Below are 24538 nucleotides of genomic sequence, written 5' to 3'. Positions count from 1 at the left end.
AAACCCTGTTAAACCAACAGTACTCCAAATGCAGAAGAGCAACACTTACATTCTGTAGTCATGTCTGGAACATCCCCCTCCTGTCTGTTGGCCTGTCTCCATATTGTATGTTGTTAGAGGTATATCCAACTACCATCTGTGATGCTGCTTGCCAAACACTGACATGAAGTCCTGCTCACAGTGAATGAAAAGGGCCAACACCCACATGATGTTCCTAGGTATAGGAGTGTGTTTCCATGCAATTGTCTATGGGAATGTTACCACAGCTGTTCTATATGCAATCAGCTAGTGGGGGACTGCATATCATGCAGAGGCCATCAGCTGATAATGAGCATCACTTACAAAACACAAGCTGCTGCCTAAGCAAAGCAGGTGTACTTCTCCACATCCACCAGAGAGGGAGTGAGAGAGACATACAGAGACAAAGTAAGACAGGGAGGGTGTGGGAGAGTAAAACTTAAGCATGTTTGTGTCACACACTTACCCAGTATGGGGTTTCAAACCCCTGCCTATGCATTGCTATTACATGATTATGCAGTTATTGCATGCGCCAAAGAGCTTACCTGGTGGTGAAGTTGTCCAAAGGTATATTCTATGGTGAGTGACATCAGAAACAGTGATAAAGAAGGGATAAGGTAGGTTTAGTACACATGCCTGTCCACAAGAACAGGTGCCAATGTCAACACAGCCACACTCTCTCAGGGACTCACACACATTATCACAGTTAGCAGGGTCAGGATTAGACTTCCTAACCAACTAGTGTGCCACAATACAGTAATATGCAGGTATCACATGCACCACAGGGGTTATCAGGATGATATATGGGCAAAGGGTATGTCAAGGTGTCTGACATCAGAAGGCATGCTTCAGTAGAACAATGGGAGGTGTAGTGAGTGTGAATAGTGTCCAAATCATTATACTCCATGCACACACACACACACACACACACACACACACACACACACACACACACACACACACACACACACACACACACACACACAGATTTGCCAGTACTGACATGCATGGGTGCACTGCTTCACAGGTGTGTAGTGGCTGACTGTGCCAGAAGGCTGTACAATGCTAGGTAAAGAGTATATCTTGGCATCAGGCCACATGACAATGGTCTGCAGTGTGGCTCAGGGCTGTAGTGTCTGGATTGGCCCACACAGGTGTGCATTGTATTCACCATCCAGTCATCTGGGTTACTATTGTGGGTGGCCAGTGCTGTGCAGTGCTGGCCATGTATGTGTTCTATATTCCATAACATGGACGGTGTCTGGGATGTGCACACGTCCCACATGCATGTTTTGTGACATGTGGAAGTGTACCTGGGGTGTCTGGGGCATGTTGTGTACACAGATTGTTATCATTAGATGTGCCATTCCTGACCTCATGAGGTGAGAATTGGCAATGGGCACCATGTTGACACTACACCTACATTGACAGCATGATACAGGTATTCCCTGGTGTCAGTGGCATCTGTCCATACAGGACATGTGTATAAGGCATGGTATGTACTTTGTGGATTACATTTGCTGGCTCTAGAATTGTTGCAGGCGTCTAGTTGGGAACATAGCGAAGGAGCACTGTATGCAATTATTTGCCTTTTGTAGGGATGGGACAGGGTGCCATTTCATCTGTAGTCCACTGCAATCACACCAGGGTTACTATTTGTGGACAATATGCAGGGAACTACCAACATAGTGATTGTGGCCTAGCCGAGTGTGTTTGTGCATGAGACATGGATGGAGAGTGTTCTCTCGGTAATACAAGGGTTGCCTATATCGTTCCCCAAGCCATGTCACATGTAGGAGTATGGATTGTCTACCCAAGCCTCTCTGCTGTTTGACATCTGTTATCCTTGTGAGGTGGACATTGTGACATATAATAGGCCCACCATATAATAAATTTGCAAAACCTGCTCCACAGTGAGTCATGTTGTTGCACACTCACAGCTAACCCCACACTGGATATTCATGACAAACACATCATGTCTCACAGTTGCCATGTCTGGAATTAGAACTCCTACCTAACTAGTACATCACACTACAGTATTACGTAGTTACAGCACATGCCACTGAGCTTACTGGGCTAATCATTCCCCAAAGGTGTATTTCAAAGTGAATGACAGCAGGCTTGCCAGAGTAGGGCAATGGAAGTTGTAGTGACTGTGAATGGCCTCAAAAGCATTGATCCCTACACAGACAAACAAACACACACAAACACACAAACTTTTATACTTGCCATGTCTTGGATCAGAAATCCTACCTACCCAGTACATCACACTACAGCATTATGCAGTTATAGCACATGCCATCAAGCTTACTGGGCTAATTTTTCCCCAAAGGTGTATTTCAAACTGAATGGCATCAGCAGGCTTGCCAAAGTAGGGCAATGGAAGTTGTAGCGACTGTGAATGGCCTCAAAAGCATTGATCTCTACACAGACAAACAAACACACACACAAACACACAAACTTTTACACTTACCATGTCTTTGATTAGAACTCCTACCTGTCTAGTACATCACACTACAATATGATACAGTTATAGCATGTGCCACAGAGCTTACTGGGCTAGTTTTTCCCCAAAGGTGTATTTCAAAGTGAATGACATCTGCAGCCTTGCCAAGGTTGGGCAATGGAAAGTGTAGGTCATGGGTTCATAGGTTCATAGGTTGGTACTAGGCTATCAGCCCTAGGGCCTATACATGCCTAGCCATGACAATTCCCTGGCTATGTCTTCCCACAATATTTACTTCCCTGGACCCCTGTCTAGCAGGGCAACTGACATGATCCCCGTTGTCAATTTCCTATCTCCCATCCAATTGTCCAGGTTCCTTTTGAAAAGGGCCAAAGAGGCAGTCTGCTTGACATGTATAGGCAGTCTATTCCAGAGTCTGGGGAGTCTCTGGGTTAGGAACACATCCCTCGGGCATGTTTTGTTTAATGTGATGACAAGATTTGGATCCCTGGAGCATATGGCTGTGAGGGATTGGAATTCTTTAAGTGTAGCATGTCCAGCAACTGTGGGTTTGACATGGCATGGTATGTTAAGCAGAGATCACCTCTGAGAACACAATTTGTGACAGAGTATAGCTGGATGATTTTCAGATGCCCAGAATAGGGCATCTGGTTTAGGCCTGTGATTCTTTTAGTGAGGCATGTCTGCAGCCTTTCTAGTTGTTACAGATGTCTTGTGAGGTACGTACATAAGGGGCCACTGTAGTCTGTACTAGGTCTACTGAGAGATGACTACAGTGGGACAATGGCCTCCTTTTTCCTGGATATAAAACCCTTAGTGATGAGATGTGCCACATAGGTGGATTTTCTGACTTTTGTGGTGATGTGGTTATCAAAGGTGAGACCACTGTCCACCTGTGTCCCTAAGTCTCTTATTACAATTTAGGTGTTTAGTGTACTGCCACCTATGTGGTACTTCACAGGTTCATGTCCCTTCCTAAAGGGGATAACTATACATTTCTTGGCATTGATCTTGAGGTCATGGATCAGGCACTAAGCATGTCTTTCTGTAAGGCCCTTCTGTAGAATACCACATCATGTGGGGATTCAATATTGGCTCCCAGTGTGCAATCATCTACAACCTTTGTTTGCCAAAGTCCCTTACTATTGGACTGTACTTCAGAGCAATATACGCCAAACTAGGTCAGTGCCAGGACTGAACCCTAAGGTACTCCAACTGTCACTTGTCTGGGGCTGTGGTTGGTGTCACCTACATTTACAGTGTGGGTTCTTTCAGCACAGCAGTTGGCAGCCCATCAGGTGACATAGGGACTAATGGCCAGCTTGATACATTTATCTATGATTCCAGACTGGGGGATGGTGTCAAATGGCCTTGGCGAGGTTCAGATAGGCTGTATGAACCACCTTACCCTCATCCACAGCTCTGGAGATGGATTCACAGTTGTCAATCAGGTTGAGGTGACATGATCGGCCCTTCACAAACCCAACCTGGTTGGGGTCCAGTGTTTGCAGGTTGCCAATGTCTTTGTTTTAATGTCCATGATAATACATTCCATTGCCTTGCAGATCAGGCACATCATACTGCTGTGGCTGTAGTTCCCAGGATCCAAAGTGGATCCCCCTTATGGACTGGGATAACTGTAGCTGTGCGCCACACAGTGGGCACGAACCCTGAGGTGTGGCTATGATTAGACATGGCACATAGGTGAGGTGCCAATTCATTTTGTAGCTCATGTAGTACACAGCCCGGGATGTTGACTGGTCCCATGGCTGCTGTTGTCTTAGCTTTGGAGAGTGTGGTTTTTATCTATGTGGCCATTATTACCAGAATCTGGCAACCTTTCAGTGTTGACTTGGGCCCTTTTGGGGGTGGGAGGGGGGTGCAGCTGGCACTGAATTGATCTGCCAGAATACTGGCAATATCCTTGGGAGCAGTATATTTAATACCATCCTATTGTAGCTCAGAACTGATCTAAGCATTGCCATTTAGATTACTGACATAGCTATGGAATGACTTGCAGTTGTCTTTGGCATCTTTGGTTATATTATGTTTGTAACTAGCTTTGGTAGATGTTATGAGGGATCTTAGCTTCTTACTGTGGTTGGTAAGGGAGTACTTTGCATCCTGGAAATTCCCCCGTTTCTTCAACAGTTTCTTCCTTTTGCTGTACAGTATGTTTATGGCGGGGGGGCACCACATTGGCTTCCTTTTCCTTGGTGGCGAGTATCTTGGTTCTATATTGGATAGCATGACTCATGCATGAGTGGATGTGCTTGTACAGTACCTTCATGCAGGATTCAGCAGTCGTCCTTTCAGTTCCCATCTGCATGGGTGTCATGACGCTAGTCACGTCTGACGTGTAGCATGACATTGGCTTTGGAGATGTGTGTTACAGAGGTTTCATTATTGGGGAGTGGGGGAGGGATGTAGATGTTAAGGGTGATTAGCTTATGGGCAGACCTGACCACTGATGGGATGACCATAGGTGTGGAGCATTGATTTCCCATGTTGGTAATGACCAGGTCTAGGATATTTGAGCCCCTGGCGGGACTATGGGTAACTTGATCCAGGTTATTAAGAATTATGACAGCCAAGAACAGTTGGGCACACGTGTTGGTAAACAAGTATTTTTCCCAGTTAATGGCAGGGTAATGTAAGTCACCCAGTATTAGGGTGTTTGGATGTATCATAATATTTCCAAGTATGTTTCAAAAGCTGTAGTGGGGCATGGTGGGGGATCTGTAGCATACAATTTGGATTGTAGTCTGACCTAGTGTTAGTTGCACCGGGGGTATTTCAGATACATTCTGTTGGGCAAGTAGCCTGGTTGTGTGAATATCCTTGGTGAATATGGACACTCCTTCACCTTTACTGTTTTGGTCCTGGTTTGGTGGCCAACAGGTATGGTGAGAGCTGTAGCTGCTATTACAGGGGTGCTCTCTGGAGCCTTGGATCAGGTCTCTGTTACTGCACATATATTGAGGTTCTCCATTTTGAGGTGTGCCTAGTGACTGTGAAGGGCCACAACAGCATTCATCCCTACACACACACACACACACACACACACACACACACACACACACACACAGAGTTTCACAGTTGCCATGTTTGGGAATAGAACACCTAACTAACTAGTATATCACACTGCAGTACTACACACTTATAGGATGTGCCACAGAACTTACTGGGCTACTCCTTCCCCAAAGATGTATTTCAAAGTGGATGACATCAGTAGGCTTGCCAAAGTAGGGCAATGGAAGTTGTAGTGACTGTAAATGGCCTCAAAAGCATTGAACCCTACACAGATAAATACACACACAAAGTTCTATAGTTGCCATGTCTGTGAATAGAACTCTTACCTAACTAGTACATCACACTACAGCATTACGCAGTTATAGGACATGCCACGGAGATCACTGGACTACTCCTTCCCCAAAGGTGTATTTCAAAGTGATTGTCATCAGCAGGCTTGCCAAAGTAAGGCAATGGAAGTTGTAGTGACTGTGAATGGCCTCAAAAGCATTGATCCCTACACAGACACACACACACAATATTCTAGAGTTGCCATATCTTGGAATAGAACTCCTACCTAACTAGTACATCACACAACAGCATCATGTAGTTACAGGACACCCCACAGAGATTACTGGGCTACCCCTTCCCCAAAGATGTATTTCAAAGTGGATGACATCAGTAGGCTTGAAGTTGTAGTGACTGTGAATGGCCTCAAAAGCATTGGTCCCTACACAGATAAACAAACACACACACACACACACACACACACACACACACACACACACACACACACACACACACACACACACACACACACACACACAAAGTTCTACAGTTGCCATGTCTGGGAATAAAACTCCTACCTAACTAGTACATCACACCACAGCATTATGCAGTTATAGGATGTACCACTGAGATTACTGGGCTAATTCTTCCCCAAAGGTATATTTCAAAGTTAATGACATCAGCAGCCCAGCCAAAGTAGGGCATTTGAAATTGTAGTGAATGTGAATGGCCTCAAAAGCATTGATCTCTACACAGACAAACACACACACACAGCTGCCATGTTTGGGATTAGAACTCCTACCTAACTAGTACATCACAATATAGCATTACACAGTTATAGTATGCACCACAGAGCTTATAGGGCTACACTTTTGCCAAAGGTGTATTTCAAGGTAAAGACATCAGCAGGCTTGCCATAGCAGGGTAATGGGGAGTGCAGTGTGTGTGCATGGGCCATAACCCATTCATCTGGAAGCAGACACACAACACTCAGGCACACAGGTTTATATTCAACAGGTATGTGTATACAGCTGCTAGATGATTACTGATTTGTACAGTCATGTTACACAGTTACCAAAAGCACCACAGACACTATAGTCCTGATGGATACCAGAGGCAAATGTCTGCAATGATTGACATTTGCACACATGTGGTTTTAGCCAATTGGATGTGTGCTGGGTGGGTCAGGCCTCATGATGGGAGACTCCTTGTCACTGTCTGTCTCTCTTTTCCAAACATCTATGCATGTGTAAGTTTGGCCTATTATAGTGTGTTGTCCTTGGATATATGTGTGCATTCCTATCCAATATGTGTGCAAAGCATGACTGGTGTGTACTAAGGTGTGTGTGCACAAACATCTGTGACTGTCAGATATTTATAGTCCACTGTTGTTGCCAGACATGGGCTTCATTTCTGTAAGTGTGTGAGCATGTCCATTATGACCTTTCAGTATTTTGTTGTCAGACATGGGCTTCGTTTCTCTAAGTGTGGGAGCATGGCCAATATGACCTTCTGTACTGAATGTGTGAATCCATTCCAGGTAGGTTGTACTCCAGTGTAGGCTTTTGTGTTCTACACCTACAGCTAGCAACCTGTTTCTGTGGGATATCTGTAGATCAGTTGACAATATGGGGTCAAAATGGGCAAAGGATAGTGGGTTACTGTAGGTAATTGTGTCTGTGCTGCTTCTGCTAGCTACATGGTCTTGGAGTTAGCATAGATATTCAGACATATGTACTGTTTTACACTGATTATTTTTGTCTGATGAAGTTGGAGATGAAAACAAACTGGTAGTAGTTTCAGTGTTATCATTGTGTGCTGTGTTGTGCTTTGCTTGCTGTGGAACACATTAAATGTTTTAAGGTGGTCACAGCTTGCTGGTGCTTTTTTCCTGTTTATCTGTTTTACACTGTAATGTTTTATGTCATCAAGTACTCCCAGGTATACATATTTGCTTGCAGTAATTTCCCGGGGAACATAGGGTGAGGGCAGCTGTGTTCAGTATTGTGGTCTGCAGCCTACATATTCTTGCACAGTCATGACATTCTAGAGGAGAAGCTGCAGACACTTGCTGCTGGGTCTATGTAAATGGTTCAGCACCTTAGTACAGTGGTGGCTGAGGATCCCATGCTTGTACATCCATCGACGTGACAGGATGGCCATATCCTGCTGTGGCCATACATCACATCTGTACAGATTCCCACAGGTTACCCAGAGGCAGGGGTCATAATTCTGGGCATTACCCCTTCGCATTGTGGTTTACGAGCAGGTTTGTAGCCACCCATTCCTGTGTTTGCAGGCAGGGATAGTATGTGCATATGGCTGAGTTTCAGACATCACACACTCCATGCCACCCATGCTCCTACCCCCCTCTATTATTCTATCCTCTTCCAACCATTATGCAAACATTATCTGATAAGTTCACTATAGTTATTACCTCATCCCAGCAGTAATTTGGTGTTGGTCCACAGTTAATACATTAAGACATGATGGACATGTTACTGGGATTTGTCCACATGGCCTTGCATTTGAGTTATGTGGACTGTGTTATGTTGTTATTTGGGAGTCCATGGCATAACATACATTGGCAGTACAGGTGAGAGACAGGCCTTTGGCAGACAGCTGTAGGCCATTTGGTAGTGATGCAGGCCAGCTGTAGCAGTCCGTTGCATTGTGTCACTCCTACAGTCCCAGACTGCAGGACACTATATTCCCCTGGAATTACAGGGTAGGTGTTTAAGGTGTTAATGCCAATACGTTCTGTCATTATTGTCCCAGTGGTGTGGATGCTGGCAGGGTGCTACTTACAGCTAGGGACACAGCTGCATTGAACACCTGTTCTGCATGATGCATTCTTTGGCTATTGCCATACAGAGGTGGAGGTCATATTGTACTCATTCCCAACAGCAGGGATAAGAGCAGAGATGTACCTGTGGGTAATGGTGGGATGAGCTGGGTGCATGTGTGCTCTGGACACTTCTTGCATATGACTCACAGATATGCATGGGGCATTCCACTTATGCTGGCTTGTGCAGGGACATCAGCTGTTTCTCAATACTTCATACCTGTTATCTTTGTGGTCTGCCAGTGTTTAGCTAGACAACATTGGTATTCCCTACTACAAACCCAACTAATGTGCAGCTAACCTGTGGGTTCCTATCAGAACGATGAAAAATTAAAATCTCGAATGCTCAGATGAGCGAAAACACATGTAATCAAAATCGATATTGTGAGATTGCTGTACAGTGAAGATTGGAAAATTTGCCCTTTCCTCACTTTAGTGCGATCACGGAGATGGAATATATTTTTAAGGGGGGTGTGGGGGGTGCAGCCCCCCCCACAATAGCGATTTAGATTACCTGCGTTTTTGCTCATTTGAGCATTCAACATTTTGATTTTTTGTTGTTTTAATATAGACCCTAACCTGTATGTACAATTCCAAAGGTGCCTACATTTGACAGTAACATATTATACACTGTCTGTCTGGGATACTTCCCCCTGTGTACTGTTTGTATGTCTGGGTCCACATTCATGCCATGTCCATCTTTCAGATGGTGACAGATATTACTTCCAAACATTTACTACGGCTTACTGCTAGAATGTGTTTTGCTGGGGTGCATTGTTTTTGGCACTGCAGTTGTGAGAACTTGGCCCTGTCATCGGCAGTACTGGCCAATGGCCACCAGGATAAACCTCACCATGCCTACATACTAACCACTCTCACACAATATACAACACACACCAACCTAATGCACACAGCCCTGCATATTGTACACATGCTACAATCTATCCTGTTATTTTGGCCGGCTCAGGTAATCTGTGCTCCACTTTTATTATACCTACGCATACATGTTACTACATTTCTACATAGGATTGGGGGGACACATCTGACACTTGTACACATTTGCTATGACTGTACTGGTATTTCAGATACTCCATTTCATTATGTATTCTGACCTATCATGCTGAATAGAGGCATATAAATGTATTACAGGTCTTAGGTTTGATTGACCTACATTTCAGTTTCAGACTTCTTACCCTTCAGAACTAACATCCCACTGCCTGACCTGTTGTAGTCTGTCTGTGTAGATCTGGAGGGGGATGTTCTCCATAGCCATCAATCAGAGGCCTTAGCACAGCCATTGTTTCTATTTGTCTTTGCCTGTCCTGCTGGCTGAAATTGTTGTTGGGTATGTGAGCCTCCCTGACTGACATGTGTGTGTCCTATGGACATACATGTGGCCCACCGCATTTCCTGCAGTGAGTTTTGTCACCTTGTCTAGTACTGGCTACTGTGGTGACACCAGTATATGTTACAGATCTCATGCTGCCCCTATAGGTGTCTGCTATCTGCTGGCATCCCATTCAGCCACCTGATTCCCTTGCATGCTCACATCCATACCATAGATGCAAGTAACAACACATACTACTCCATTCAGCAATTGATAGAGAGAGTGACTTACCTTGTGGCTGTGCCAGTACTGAGGATGGTGCGGGAGGGCTGACTATGTTGGCTGCACATAGCACAATCCCTATACATGGTTAAGCACAGGTAGTGTCATGTTTGGCATCTCTTTTACTGTATGTGGGAGTTAGAGAGATCAGTCATTCCTTGGGTTCCTACCATGTCAGTGTATGTGCTAGGCATTGTCTCTTTGCCATGGTCTGGGCATACTGGGCACACCTCCTTCTGCCTACTGGGTCAGGCTTAAGTTGTTCCTTCTCTGAGTCACTCTGTGCCTGTGCAGGCCTTGGTAATGTTGGGAAGCTGTGTAGCCCTGCCCCGTGCTGTTCCTGCTGCAGCTTTTTCCGCAGGATCATATTGTGTAACATGGCAGATACGATGACAATTTGTGTACATGTAGCTGGTGAGTACTGCAAGGTTCCACTGGATATGTCCAGGCATCAGAACCGTGACTTGAGCATCCCAAACACACACTCTATTATGATTCTGGTCTGTGCATGTGCGTCATTATGGAGTTCTTGTTCAGGTGTGTATGCATTTCTGATGAGTGTTATCAGCCACAGCTCCAGAGCTTAACCAGTATCCCCCACAAGGTGACCATAAGGGATGTCCCCATTGGCAAATGTCTGGTACAGCTGCGTCATATGCCAGATATGGGAGTCGTGATAGCTTCCAGGGCAGCCAGCACACACATTCAATATAATGCCCTGGGCATCTCACATGACCTGGCAGTTGATGGAGGGGAATCCTTTGCGTTTGATGTAGACCCTACCCCTCTCACTGGGTGGTGCTTTGATGCATATGTGCGTGAAGTCTATAGCACCCACTTCCTCAGGATATTCTGCTATTTGGTGGAAGAGACGTATATTGCTAGTCAATGCCTCACGGCTGTTGTGGAAATATATGTGCTCACCAGCATGTGCTGACATGGCATCCAGGAACTGGTGGAGTACCCTGGATGCTGATGCCTGTGAGATCCCCATGATATCCCCAGGTGTCCATTGGAAGGTACCTGTGGATACCATTCTTAGGCCTACACATACCTTGGTATCCACTGGGATGGGTTCCCCTCTGTTGGTTTTGTGTGTGAGGTGTGGTTGGCACAGCTCAATAATTTGCTGTAGGAGGTCCCTGTCCTCCCTATAGTGCTCCACTATCTCCAGCACAGGTAGCCCCTGGTAGTTTACCCTGGGTCTGTACACTCTTCTCCTTCTCCTCACTGTGTGTTGGTTATCAGCATTCTCATCCTCACCACCCTCAGCCTCTTCCACATGTTGATTTATGATAGCTTCTGCAGCCGCTATCATTTTGTTGCTTTTGTTTGGTAAAATGTCCCTGGTTGGGTACACCGGTGGTGTAGAGTTTGTAGGAAAAATCAGAGGGAAAGATGTTTGCATAGTTTATAGTGGTGTGCTGGGCTGGGCTTCAGCCTGTGTAATTGGCTGATTCTGATACATTTCACCTGCCAGCTATGCTAGTTCTCCTTGATTACCTTTCTACTGCTGTTTTCCCTTCCCATTGCCTTCCTGTTTATGCCCAGGGGCGTGCCGCACAAACACAGTGCTCAGATGCTCATTGAGCTGCTATTTCCTGGTTTACTTTTTTTTCCATTTAAAACACAGTGCTCATCGCGCCCACCTGCTTAGGCAATGTAAAGAGTGCTTGGCAGCTTCAGACACACCCCCTTGCTTAGCTCTGCTAAGCTAAGGGCAAACCCAAGCCACAGGGCTCCAATAAGCTTACAGTATACTTGACACACTCCTCTATGATGTCAGCTAGCTCTTAGGCTTGCACCATGGTCTTTCTGCACCTACATGGTTGGGTGCAAGCTAGCCATGAGGGGGAATCTGGGATTCAGTATCATTCCCCTCATTTACATTGGATTGCCTGCTAATGCCTATTTACAAGTGTGACACTGAGCCTTCCCCCTTAGCAACCACTATTCACTGGCCATGTTTTCTTCTGCCTGCCATTGAGTATAATGGCAAAATTGTGATTTTGGATAGAATGCTTATTTCAAGTATTTTATTTTTTATTTTCGTCCCGATCCCATTTGTGTGCTGCTGCCCTACGCTTAAACAGACAAAATCGGCAAAAAAAAAATAAAGTTGTTTTTTTTATTTTTGCAAATGTTTTCCATGCCAATGGCCATATATTTGGCCATTGGCATGCTTTCCACCTTATATAGCCCTTTATTTGGAGCTGTCATGGCTCCGTTTTGTAGTTTGCAAAAATGTACTCAGTTACTAACTGATTAAATTTCTGCAAACAACAGTAGTCTTGCAAGGCTGGCTGCCAGCTTCCTGGATTGCAAATTCACCTCATTTGCATGGTTTTTACTTGCAAATTGGGTAATTTGCATACAGGTGCTGTGTCCGTGCAAGAATAGTACAGGAGCACTCATGCACGTCTCGGGAGGGATCCCACGGCAGCCATATTGCCTCCAGCAGCTCCTGCACTATTCCTGCATGCCATGCAGAGCTTACTAAATCCTGGGGAAAAAGTGATCAGAATGAAGACAGAAAAATTGGAAATTACCGATGAAAATTCAATGGAGGTTGTAGATGAATGGGGCTTGAAATTATCTTGGGAGGAACAGTGAGTGAGCTGTCAACAATTATTGCAGTAAAGAAGGCAGAGGCAGACAGAGTAAGAAGAATGGATTATTAGTGGTGCCAAGAAGGCAGACTGGACAAATACTTGGTATGCTAACAGAAATAAGGAGCAGTGTAAATGCCATTCGTAAACTGAGAAGCAAGAGTAGGCACTGTTGTAAGAAGGGAATGGAAAGACTAAGAAAGATAAGACTGCTTTTTTGAACACTTGTTGCAGTTAACATTCAGAAGTATTAGGAAGAAGAAAATCTGAGAGGAGAGCTATAGATCTAGAGAATGATATAAGAGAATATAAGAAATGACTAGATGAAGAACAAACATGAGACAGTTATGGAAGGAGGTAAAAGAGCAGCTGGCTTGGATGGGTATTGTAGTCAGTGTTACACGGTCATAAATGAAGGAACAAAAGAAAGGCTGAGTGAAATATAATGGATGACAACTAGGAAGGTATCATCATATTCTGGTATGATTGCAACTGTATACTGGTGGATTGAAAAAAAGTACAATGAGATTATGAAGATGTTAGGTTGAAAGTGAAAAGTCTTAAACTAAATAAAGAAAAGTGTGACATGGGCATGAATATTCTTGTAGTCTGTGAATTTATATCTCAAAAATAGTTTGTCACAAGACCACAAGAAGGGCAAAAGCAGCACATGGCTTAACATTGTCAAACTAATGCAAAATATGTGAGAAGTGATGGTTGCAGCCAGATGCTGTTATAGCTTTTTAGAAGTCTGCAATACAAACAATCCAGCATTTATTTTTATTCTGGGTGCAATTTCAGTTGAAGTTACTAATTCTTTGGGTGAATACAAGATTAGTATCACTGAGTCATGGCTTACACAATCTGATCAATGTCTGAGGTAGAAAAGAAATTGATTCACGATGGAAAGGAAGCTTAAGACAATGTCAAACCATTCTCATATGCATATTTTTTAAGGAAAGCCTTCATAGCAATCTCAGCTTACCCAACATTGGAAATTAGTTTTAATAATTCCAGATTAAAACTTCCTTAAGAATATCGAGGTGGTCTTTAAAACTGTATCCATACCAATTCACAGTACAATAAAGATAAAGAAAAAGAAGACATGATAACTATACCTGAGTCAACCATTTTGTTAAAGACCACAAGGCTGATAAAACTAAAATATCTCTTTAAGAAATGTATTGACATATATATCATCTAGAGGGAAAAAGACTGACCCCATGATTTAATAAACTCTGTGTGGGCACAGTGTAGAGCCTACACAGAATGCTACTGTGTCCGTATACACAATTCCCCCTCAGCAGCATGCCATGCATATTAATCATGGCACAATGCTGAGGGAGAGCCATGGAATATGGTTATTGAATCAGTGTAGGGAATGTAGTGCCAACTGTGTCTGCAGATGAGTAAGATGCTCCCTGCACTGCCCAGTTGTATAATGTAAATGTTTAGTTTATTGCTTTAAGTGTTTTGTTTTTCTTTTCTTTTTTTTAAAAAGGATGTTTGCATGGCATGGCATGGAGCGCAGCAATGCTAATCATCACTGAGACACCTGCCAGACATCTAAAAATAGAAACTGGATGCAATTAATTACTTATTTGAAGTCATGTTTGAGCATAGCTGAACAGGTTTGCACTGGGCAGAGCTCAGCAGTGCTTATAGCAGCTCAGACGTATGTGTAAAGGTATAGCAGATTTCCACATATCCTTGTAGCTAAATGGATAGAAGTATGGCTTCATGAGCAGAAGGTGCAGAGTTTGAATACATGTAAGGGAAAAGGAGTATTTATTTTTGAAATATATATTATACCAATTATTTTTAAATTCTAGCCTACTGTGCTCTGCTAAGCTCTGCTAAGATCTGCTAAGACCTGCTAAGCACTGCATAAACACAATAATGGCTGAAAACATTTGTGCACTGCTTGGATATGCTTAGCTGGTTTGTGCACAGCTAAGCACTGGTAAGCATTTGGGTTCTCAAGTTTTCGCACTGCTAAGGTCAGCTGTGCTGGTTTGCAAACTGATAAGTGATGCACCACATTTTTAAATGTTGCCCAATGGTGTGTAAGGGTCAGAAAACATGCTATATTAAGCCCAGTATCTGAGAATACAACATAATCCACTGGAGTTCTGTCTCTGAAGGATATTATGGCAGGTATTGGTGAGGGTTTGTGCTTTCAGGTGCAGTGTTGGGGCATTCTGGAGTCCAGGGTCATGGTCAGACTCCTAGTAAAAAAACATAAAGACTGGCTTCTGCAGGGAGGTTACCAGGGCTTAGAATGCAAGATGAAGGCCTGGGACCAGCTGGCAAGGGAACTCATCAGTACAACTAGTATCCCCTGCATAAGTGAGAAGTGTTATCACCACCATGATGACCTGAAAAGACAAAAGGGGGATCTCTTGGACACCTGGATCCAAGAATTTCATGCAGGAATGTCCCACATGTATGTAAGTACCTTTACCTCTGTTTCACCAATATCTAGTCTGAATGCCCTCTAAACTGGTATGCATAGGCTTTGGGCAAATATCAGTCAGCTGTCAGCAGTGACTCACTAGCTCAGTTTGTTAAATGCTCTGTCTATAGTACATTTTGCCATATAAAGACCAGGGTTTGAATCCAGTGCTATGTAGCACTAAATATTACAGTATTAGTCATGTAATGTTTAAAGATTATCTGTCCACAGGAACTACAGATAAAGGGGTGAGGTAGCCCATATTATGAGTAAATGATTGTGTGTTTAGATGTCACTGTGTTAAAAATCATTAGCAAGAATGTGAAAGGACAGCATAACATAAAGGAAATAAATATAATATTAATAAATAAAATGAAATTAATAATGTGTAATCTTGGTATGGCTGTATGCCTTTAGTGTCTGTACAAAGTTGCTGCAGCCAATTATAGATGTCCTCTGCAGTCACTGCTATTGAGTTTTATCCCCATGCCTGCCAAGCATGCATGATAGTTGTTTAGTTTCTGTAATGTATACATACATGTCACTCAAGTGTCACACTATCACGTAATGTAATTAGTAGTGTGTAATCCATCTCTCACAAGATTACCATTGGAATGATTACTTGCATTGCAAAGTATCATTACATCAGCCCACAGTACACCTTGGTAGTTATATAGGTGTGCCTGATGTTCCAGTGTTCTGTGTAGTAGTGTTCCCACAGTTGTTACTTCTTGGCCCATACTGTTCCATGTGAATAGCTTGAGAGGTATGTACATGCCACAGCAGCTATATGGGACTTGGACACATAAAGAAAGGACAGACCCATAGAGTAGATAGCACTGTTTTCAAGTAAATAGCCAATAATGGTACTAATGGACTGTTTTTCTCTCTTCCCATCCCTTATCTTTGTGTCTTTGTTCTTGTTATCCATTGATTATGGTTTATTATTCACATATGTTGTTAAAGCACCTGTATTTTTGGGTATGTGTATTATTATTGTTATGTATCATAATGATTGCATATTCATATATCTTGTTGAATTACCTATTTTGTTGGCCTTATGCTGTAACTGTTACTGGCATGCTGTTAACATACTGACTGGTCTGTCATGTACAGCATTGTTGTGTTTCACATAATATGCATTGATCTGTAATTGGGTTATTTCCACAACTCTGGCATGCTGTTATTACTATGTTTTGTTTGCCGGTAACCTATACTTATTGCTGTACCTCCATCACCACATCATGTCAGGGTAGGCCGGTTCCTGGTGATCTGCCTACCTTGCCTCAACTGGCCATGACATCGGGTACTAGCATGTCTGGTACTCAGGCTGGTGGTGCCCCCTCCGCTGCTCCTGCACCACCTGCACTGTTGGGTGGATCTGCCTCAGGGGATGGGGCCTGACATCCCCCTGGGAGAGATGGTGGAGAGGCTGCAGTAACCCAACAGGAGCTGTATGGTCATGGTGTACAGGATCACTGATTTAATGCCACCTGCATCAGATTGTGGACACACTGGCCAACTACCAGCACAGCCACCTTTGGGGCAGTGAAGGAGCAGTGTTGACTTCCCATGGGTGAGGATGTCAGTCATGCTGCTGCTGTTTGGAAGCACATGCAACTCCAATTCCACAACACCCTCCACATCCAAGGTGTTTACCCTCCTCATGTGTCACACAGCAACCCTGTCTGCTGTCTTGTCTGCTTTGTCTGTCTGCTATTGCATCCTCTCATATCCAACTTACCTCCCCACATGTACCTATGTCCCTTCCCCAACATTCCACTTTCTCCTTAAAAAGAAAAATGGGCACCTGTCCCATAAAAAAGTATCGCCCCATACATAGCTCTCCATTTTGCACACGTGTCCACTAGACACAACTAATTTGGTCCAATTGTCTTGACACATTTATGTTGTCCTCGCCCTCTCTCTGGTGTTGAGAGTCGACATTTAGCTACAAAATCTGTCAAAATGCACAACTATTGCTCTACAAGAAATAGATAGCTATGTTTTTCCTACAGTTCTCCTGTACATACCTGCTTACCTTTCACATTGTTTTTTCCCCCTGCTTGTCCCCATTTCACCACTTTCCTATCCCTCCCTTTTTCTTTTCTTTATTTTTTTTAGTGCTGGTTTACGTGGATTTGCTCGTAGCAAGATGGCGCAGCACACCACACTGCTTAGCTCAGCTTAAATGAGCTTTAATGTCTATATGTGTCTATTACATTGTAACTCACATGTATAAACACTTTTGCCAAGTGTTAAACCTAGGCCCCTCTCAACTATAGCACACTGCATTAACCCACCACACTACACAGGTTTTAGGTTAAGCAGGTGTTTCCAGCAAATTATACTGCTTGCTACGTACAGACATTATGCATGTAAATGAAATAAAAAACTAATGTGAAAATCAGGAGTGTACCGTGGACTCTGGTGCAATAATAAATAATAATGAAGACATACTAATGGATGTAAGTGAGACCTGTGATAGCAGTCATATGTGCCCTTTTATCAGCAACTTGTGGAAAGACACCTGCTAAGGGACCAATGACAAAGTACATGTACAACTGGGACCCTGATGCAGAAATAAAACCATATAAAGCCATGCACATACTCATGGATGTACAACTGTTTCTCTCTGCCTGCATATGTGCACATGTATCCTGCAAATAGAGATGTGTTTACAGTATCTCAGTGGCTCAGTCTGTTAAATGCCTTGCATGCAGTACATTTTGCCACACACAGTCCTGGGTTTGAATCCAGTGTTGTGTCGCACTTCAATTGGATTATTGTAAAGAAAGCAAGTAATGACTGAGTCATGCAATCTTACTCCACACAGATTACAGCTACTTAACTAACTGCTGCTCAGTTTTGCAAGACAAAAGCCTGCAGGCAGAGACAGGATGCACATATTCATAAAGTCTAACTATATGTCACCTACAACTCTGTTAGTCGCACTGTTGTGTAACAGACATACCTTAAGCACATGCCCCGATTGCACTGTATAGAATACCCTTCTCCTGGCTCTGTCATAATGACAGGCTTAACACAGCTGACACAGTAACTTGTACAGCTCGCTGTCTACCACAGTGTTTGCATTCCTCTTATATGTTGTAGGCTGCAGCAGCAGATGCAGCCGTAGCATACACAGCTGTATATAAAGGTAGCTGCTACAGACCTACCATACCTCCCAACCCCCTAGTACAAGGGATCCAGACAGAGCCATACTTAATGGGGGGGGGTGGAGCAAAGGCCCAAGGATAGGGACATGTTTAACAGTTTGCCCGTACAAATATAGTAAGGTGATAGAATAACAGCTATTGCAGTAGCACTCATAATCTGATGGGTATGAAGTGTGACACACACATTTGTCTCTTCCCTCACTGACCTCAGCCCACAGTGATTGCCAGTGCACTGCCAGATGACCACAATGGTATGGGACACTGACCACACATACAAGGCAAAACTGTGGACATACTTCATAAATCTCTACAGTGGACAGTGTTTGTACCACATAACACAAGCACTCAGGTCACTCCAATGCAAGTACAAATATGACTCAGTCATTGTCCATGCTGGTGTGAATGACCTGAGACGTACCTCCCTGGACTACATGAAAGAGACATAGAGGGGCTCTCTGAGCATGTAGCCCAGGCTGGTATGACCCTGACCTTGAGTAGCATCTTACCCTCACCAAGAATGATGCCACAATATGAAGACAAGATGATCAATTTCAACAATTGGCTTAAGTATTGGTGTCATTCAAAGGGGATCCAATGCCTGTCAGCTTGGGATGATATGCACGACAAGCCACGATGCTTTGCTAGGGACGGCTTGCACCTGTCACCCCTGGGCTTTCGGATATTGGCAAAGGCTCTTGCTACCCCCATAGTGCCTTTTTTAGGCAAGGCTCAAAAGACAAACCCACCTCCATAGGTATCACAAGGGATAAGAAACTAAGAGTAATGCTACTCAACGCCAGAAGTCTAAACATCAAGATGCACTCACTCGAAACTCTCCTTAGCATGGAGAACATCGATATCTGTGCAGTAACAGAAACCTGGTTCAGGACTCCCGAGAGCACCCCAGCACTACCAGGTTATACCTCATACCATGCTTTTCGGCCCCAAAACTTGGACCGAACCACAAAAGGAGGGGGAGTATCGATATTCATCAAAGATACCCACACCTCCAGGTTGGTGGCAAAGCACGAAGCATCAGAGACTATCCATGTGCAACTAACAGTGGGTAAAACTGCCTTCCAGTTTATAGCCTGCTACAGACCACCCTCCCAAACCCAGGAACCCCACTCGGCCTTCCTGAGAACACTGAAAAATATAAAGGTCTCTCCGAACACCATTACATTGGGCGACTTCAACTACCCAAACATAGATTGGGAGCATTACTCTAGCTCCAACACCCTTGCCCAAAGGTTCCTAGAATTCATAAACTCAAATGCTATGGAACAACTTGTTACCACTCCCACAAGAGTGGAAAACATACTGGACCTGATCATCACCAACATGGGGACTCTATGCTCCAGACCAGAAGTGTATCCCTCACTGGTAAGATCAGACCATAAACTGATCTCACTGGATATTCACATCCCAACCCCACCCCCTGCCCAGAAAACCATAGTGAAAAACTTCTCTAAAGCAAATTTCACACTCCTCAAAACCGAGGTGGAATCCTTCAAAGCCCCCGGGCCTGTGGAAAATACGGCCCAGACCGCAGAATCCTTTATAAATGCATTCTATGAACACCTTCAGGAATGCATCGATCATGCAATCCCAAATAAAACCAAGACCCAATCCTCCAAAGGCAGACGACCTGTCTGGTGGACCCCAGCCATAAATAAACTATACAATAGAAGGAGGAAGCTACTACATGATAGAGCAAAATCCCAAAAAGGGAAGGCATCTCTGATCAGTATTAGCAAAAAACTAAGGGCACTCATAAAATCGTCAAAGGCCAGCTTCGAGAGAAAAATTGCACAGGACACTAAGGATAATCACAAGGCTTTCTTTAGTTATGTTAGGAACCTGTGTGGGAATTCCCAGATATGCTCAGAATTAGTCCAAAATGACAAAAAATACACTGAACCCACAGACATTGCCAACATCCTAGCTGACAGGTTCAGCGCAAACTTCTCCCCCACCCCTCCCCATCAAAAGGGAAAATATCTATCCCAGCAGAGTGCTGCCCTCCTGACATCTCAGATGCTCAGGTGGGAGCCACCCTCTCCAAAGCAAAAAACACAGCATCAATGGGACCAGACGGTGTCCCAGGCTGCGTCCTACATGAATTGCAATAAGAGCTAAACCCAAACAGAAAACTACTGTTCAATCTCAGCCTACAGGATATGTACCCAAAGAGTGGCGTACAGCAACAGTGGTCCCTCTCTGCAAAGGTGGTGCCTCAACGGACCCTGGAAACTATCGCCCCATAAGCCTGACTAGCTTGGTCTGCAAAGCTATGGAAAGGATCATCATGGACCTCATAAATAAAGAAATTGGGGACCTACAGACACTGGATCCTACCCAGTTCGGCTTTGTTAAGGGCAGATCCTGCCTCTTAAACCTGGTTGACTTCTTTGAAACAGTCACCAAGGCCATTGATGAAGGGAAAGTGGTCCACACAGCCTATCTGGACCACGCAAAAGCCTTCGATACAATACCCCACTCGGGCATTATAGATAAGCTCACCAGCTTAAATATAAACCCCTATGTCACTAGATGGGTTGCAAACTGGCTCAAGGACAGAACCCACATGGTTAGAATTGCTGGAGCCATGTCAGACTCCAAACCAGTTACAAGTGGCATCCCACAAGGCTCAGTCCTGGGACCTCTCTTGTTTGGTAAATATTTCTCGGAGGTACAGGCCAACATGGAAGGACTGTGGCTGACCAAGTTCGCAGATGACTGCAAACTGGGCGCCATAATCAACTCTCCAGCCGACACAAGCATCCTCCAAAAGGGCCTCATAGAAACAGACAACTGGTGCCAGAGCCATGGCCTCAAGCTAAACGCCAAAAAGTGTATAGTCATCCCCTTTGGCAAAAACAAAGTGCCCACAAATTACCACATAGGTGGTAATCCATTAAGTACAGAAGAAGTAATTAGGGACCTGGGGACCCAAGTTGATAGCAATCTCTCTTTTGACAACCACGTGGCCAAAGTGGTTAGAAAAACATTTTATATAGCCCACCTAATCATGAAGGGATTCAAATCCAGATTAAGGGAGGTCATCGTGCCTCTTTACTCATCCCTCAATCGAGTACATTGCCCCTTTTGGGATGTACCTTACCAAACACCTGCAGCAACTGGAAAGACCCCAAAAGTACCACACCAAGAGGATCAAAGGTCTCAAACAGATGCCATATGCTGCCCGGTAAAAGAAACTCCAGCTCTACTCAGTGGCATACCACCTGCTCAGAGGTGACCTGTGCCTGACGTATAAGGCCATGTCCAACCCGGAATTAAGGGACATGCTGCACCTCAAAAAATCCAAATCCCATTGAGCTACATGCTCGAGGGACTTGAACCTCAGCACTGAAATAAATAGGACATGCTGGAGGGACAGATTCATAACCCAGAGGCTCCCTTCACTATGGAATAAAATCCCAGTCCAGATTAGGCAGAGTCCCTCATTGATTCTCTTCAAGAGGAGTCTTGATGAGTGGATGGGAGATCATAGGTTTACCCCGGGTATCACTTCTGTGTCACTGTTAGACAGAGGCACAGTATACTAACCTCGAAAAAGGGCATAGCAAAATTAATTTAAAATGGGTGGCGAAAGCCAAACATATTCTGGCTAGGCTTATAAATGCCCTAGGGCAGATAGCCTAGTATGAACCTATGAACCTATGAACCTACACCCTGTGATGCTATAATCTCCACACCTCAGTAATGTCCATCTCAAGAACTAAGACAGGGGTCAAGGCCTACATGAAGGACTTATATATTGCACTGTGATGACATGCCATTAGCCAATGATACTGCAATACAGCATTTTTGGCTTCAATTAGCAATTCAGAGCCACAGAGTGGTGTAGAGGCAATTACCTGTTAATGAGCAGTACCTTAAAAAGGTAAGCAGCTGGTTATGGGGAGCAGATCTGTATGAGACTTAAAACACACACACACACACACACACACACACACACACACACACACACACACACACACACACACACACCAAAAGAGTACTGGAAGCACAGTTCAACAAAGGAGTGCTGCACTCCCACCAGGTATGTAATAGATTTCTTCATATAACAGGATTTTGATGAGAAGATGGAGGTATGGGGAATAGGGATTACAGCAGTAAGCCTGTCTTAGATCTATGGTGATGGCATGTCATTGATACTCTGCTGTCCTACACCTACACGCATGTCTCTCAACTGTCCCTGATTTCAATCACATCTCAGCTCTATCCCTGTCAATCCTACCTACAATGGCCCGCTGTTGTAGGGAAGCTATTGGATTACACATAGTACATAGTGACAATAAGGGAGGGTGTACACCCCTGTAACATCAAATGATGTACTGTAATTCACCACCTCTCATTTTGTCCCTGTCTCACATAATTAGTTCTAACATTCTAAAACTGACCCTGACTGTCCCTGATATACTTTGGCTAAGTCACTTTTTCTGTTGACATTTGTTCCTGTTTGGTTAAGAGCTATTCCTAACATATCTGTAAATCTCCTACAGTAAGAACTCAGGACAAAGCCATAATTAATGGGGGGGGGGTCAAAGGGCCAAACTCATGGTGTATCCCTGAATCAGTGATACTACTACTGGCATATCAGTCTCAGTATAGGTGTACTGGGTTTTATGTTTAGTTCTATCACATACACTGTCATATTGCATACCTTACAGGTGTATTGTACTGGCAATGTTAACTGGATGTAGCTAAATTGCATGTTATAATGGGCCTGACTTGTCTGTGTATGTTGTTTAGAGTTTGTCTGTTGTGCATGGGAGCAGAGATGTGAAGATGTGGGACTTGTAATGCAGTTGTAGATCCTCTTCTGTATGAGTCTGTGTGGATTACCATACATAAAAGTGCACATAGTAATGTACTGCTGTTGTTTTGCTTCTCACATATGATCAAGGGGTTGGAGTCTGTCCACCTCACAACTTGTCAGTGTTTCATTGAATGCTGTTGATGATGGTGGCCATAGTGAGGCACAGGTGGGGTTGTCAGTGGCTGAATCTGTCCCAGAGTTTGACATCCTTCTTTTGCCTCCATTGTCACCACACACAGTCAGTATGTCCACACATACCCAGACCCAGATGCCACAGATATTGGACAGTCAGAAGGTGGTGACATTGAACAGGGCAGTGTGACAGCTATGGCATCAGTGATTGTAGAAAGTGGCCATAGCCAGAGAGCTGGTGAGGTCCCACACAGGTGGATTGACAGGGGTGCTCATAGGAGGAATGCTGTCCATCCATCACCTGTTGAAGGTATCACATCATGGGTCACTCACTGAATGTTTCAGTCTGTCATGGAGGCACAGGCATGTTCTGAACGCAACACCATATGGATGCTTAGGGTTATGGATCATGCACAGTCTGACATCTATGACTGCCTCCACCACACTGGGGACATGCTGGATCAATTCCCTGCTGTTATGGATAGACGGTGGGCTGAGACAATGTCTGTCTTTGATCGCACAATGTCTGTACTGGAACATCTGTTTGGAGTTGGGTGTCAGACATGTGGACGAAGGTTAGCAACACCATCTGCTGGGAGTCCACGTGGTTGTACACAGTCACGCTCCTGTAGTGGCAGTACCTACAGTGCTACAGAGGAAAGTGTGCTGTCCACATCATGATGTGGCAGGCCATGGGCATGTGGTCCTTGGTTGTCCGGTGGGGGACAGAGCCCCAGCATTTTGCAGTCACTATCAGGTACTAGCACCGCATTTGTCCTTGGGCATGGTGGTGTCAGAGCTACTCTTGGCAGAGGCATTTCACTTGTACTTGGCCCGAAATGGTGAACTGTCCACTCTCCCATGTACGGTCCACAGATGTCCAACATGCACATGTGTAGGGCTAGCACTGGGCTTGACTGTGTGCATGCATGCACTCAAACACCACTGTCACATGCAGGTCACTAACAGACACACAACACCTCTTCATGGCCCATCTAACCAGCACCCCTTCCTGACTCCCACACATGCTGTCACTTGTTTGGCATAGCCTAAGCCTTTGGCACCCCCCACACCACAC

This window comes from Protopterus annectens, chromosome 17.part0, assembly GCF_019279795.1.
Source record: "Protopterus annectens isolate FY-2018-M chromosome 17.part0, PAN1.0, whole genome shotgun sequence".
NCBI lineage: Eukaryota > Metazoa > Chordata > Ceratodontiformes > Protopteridae > Protopterus > Protopterus annectens.
Note: the sequence above shows the minus strand (reverse complement) of the source record.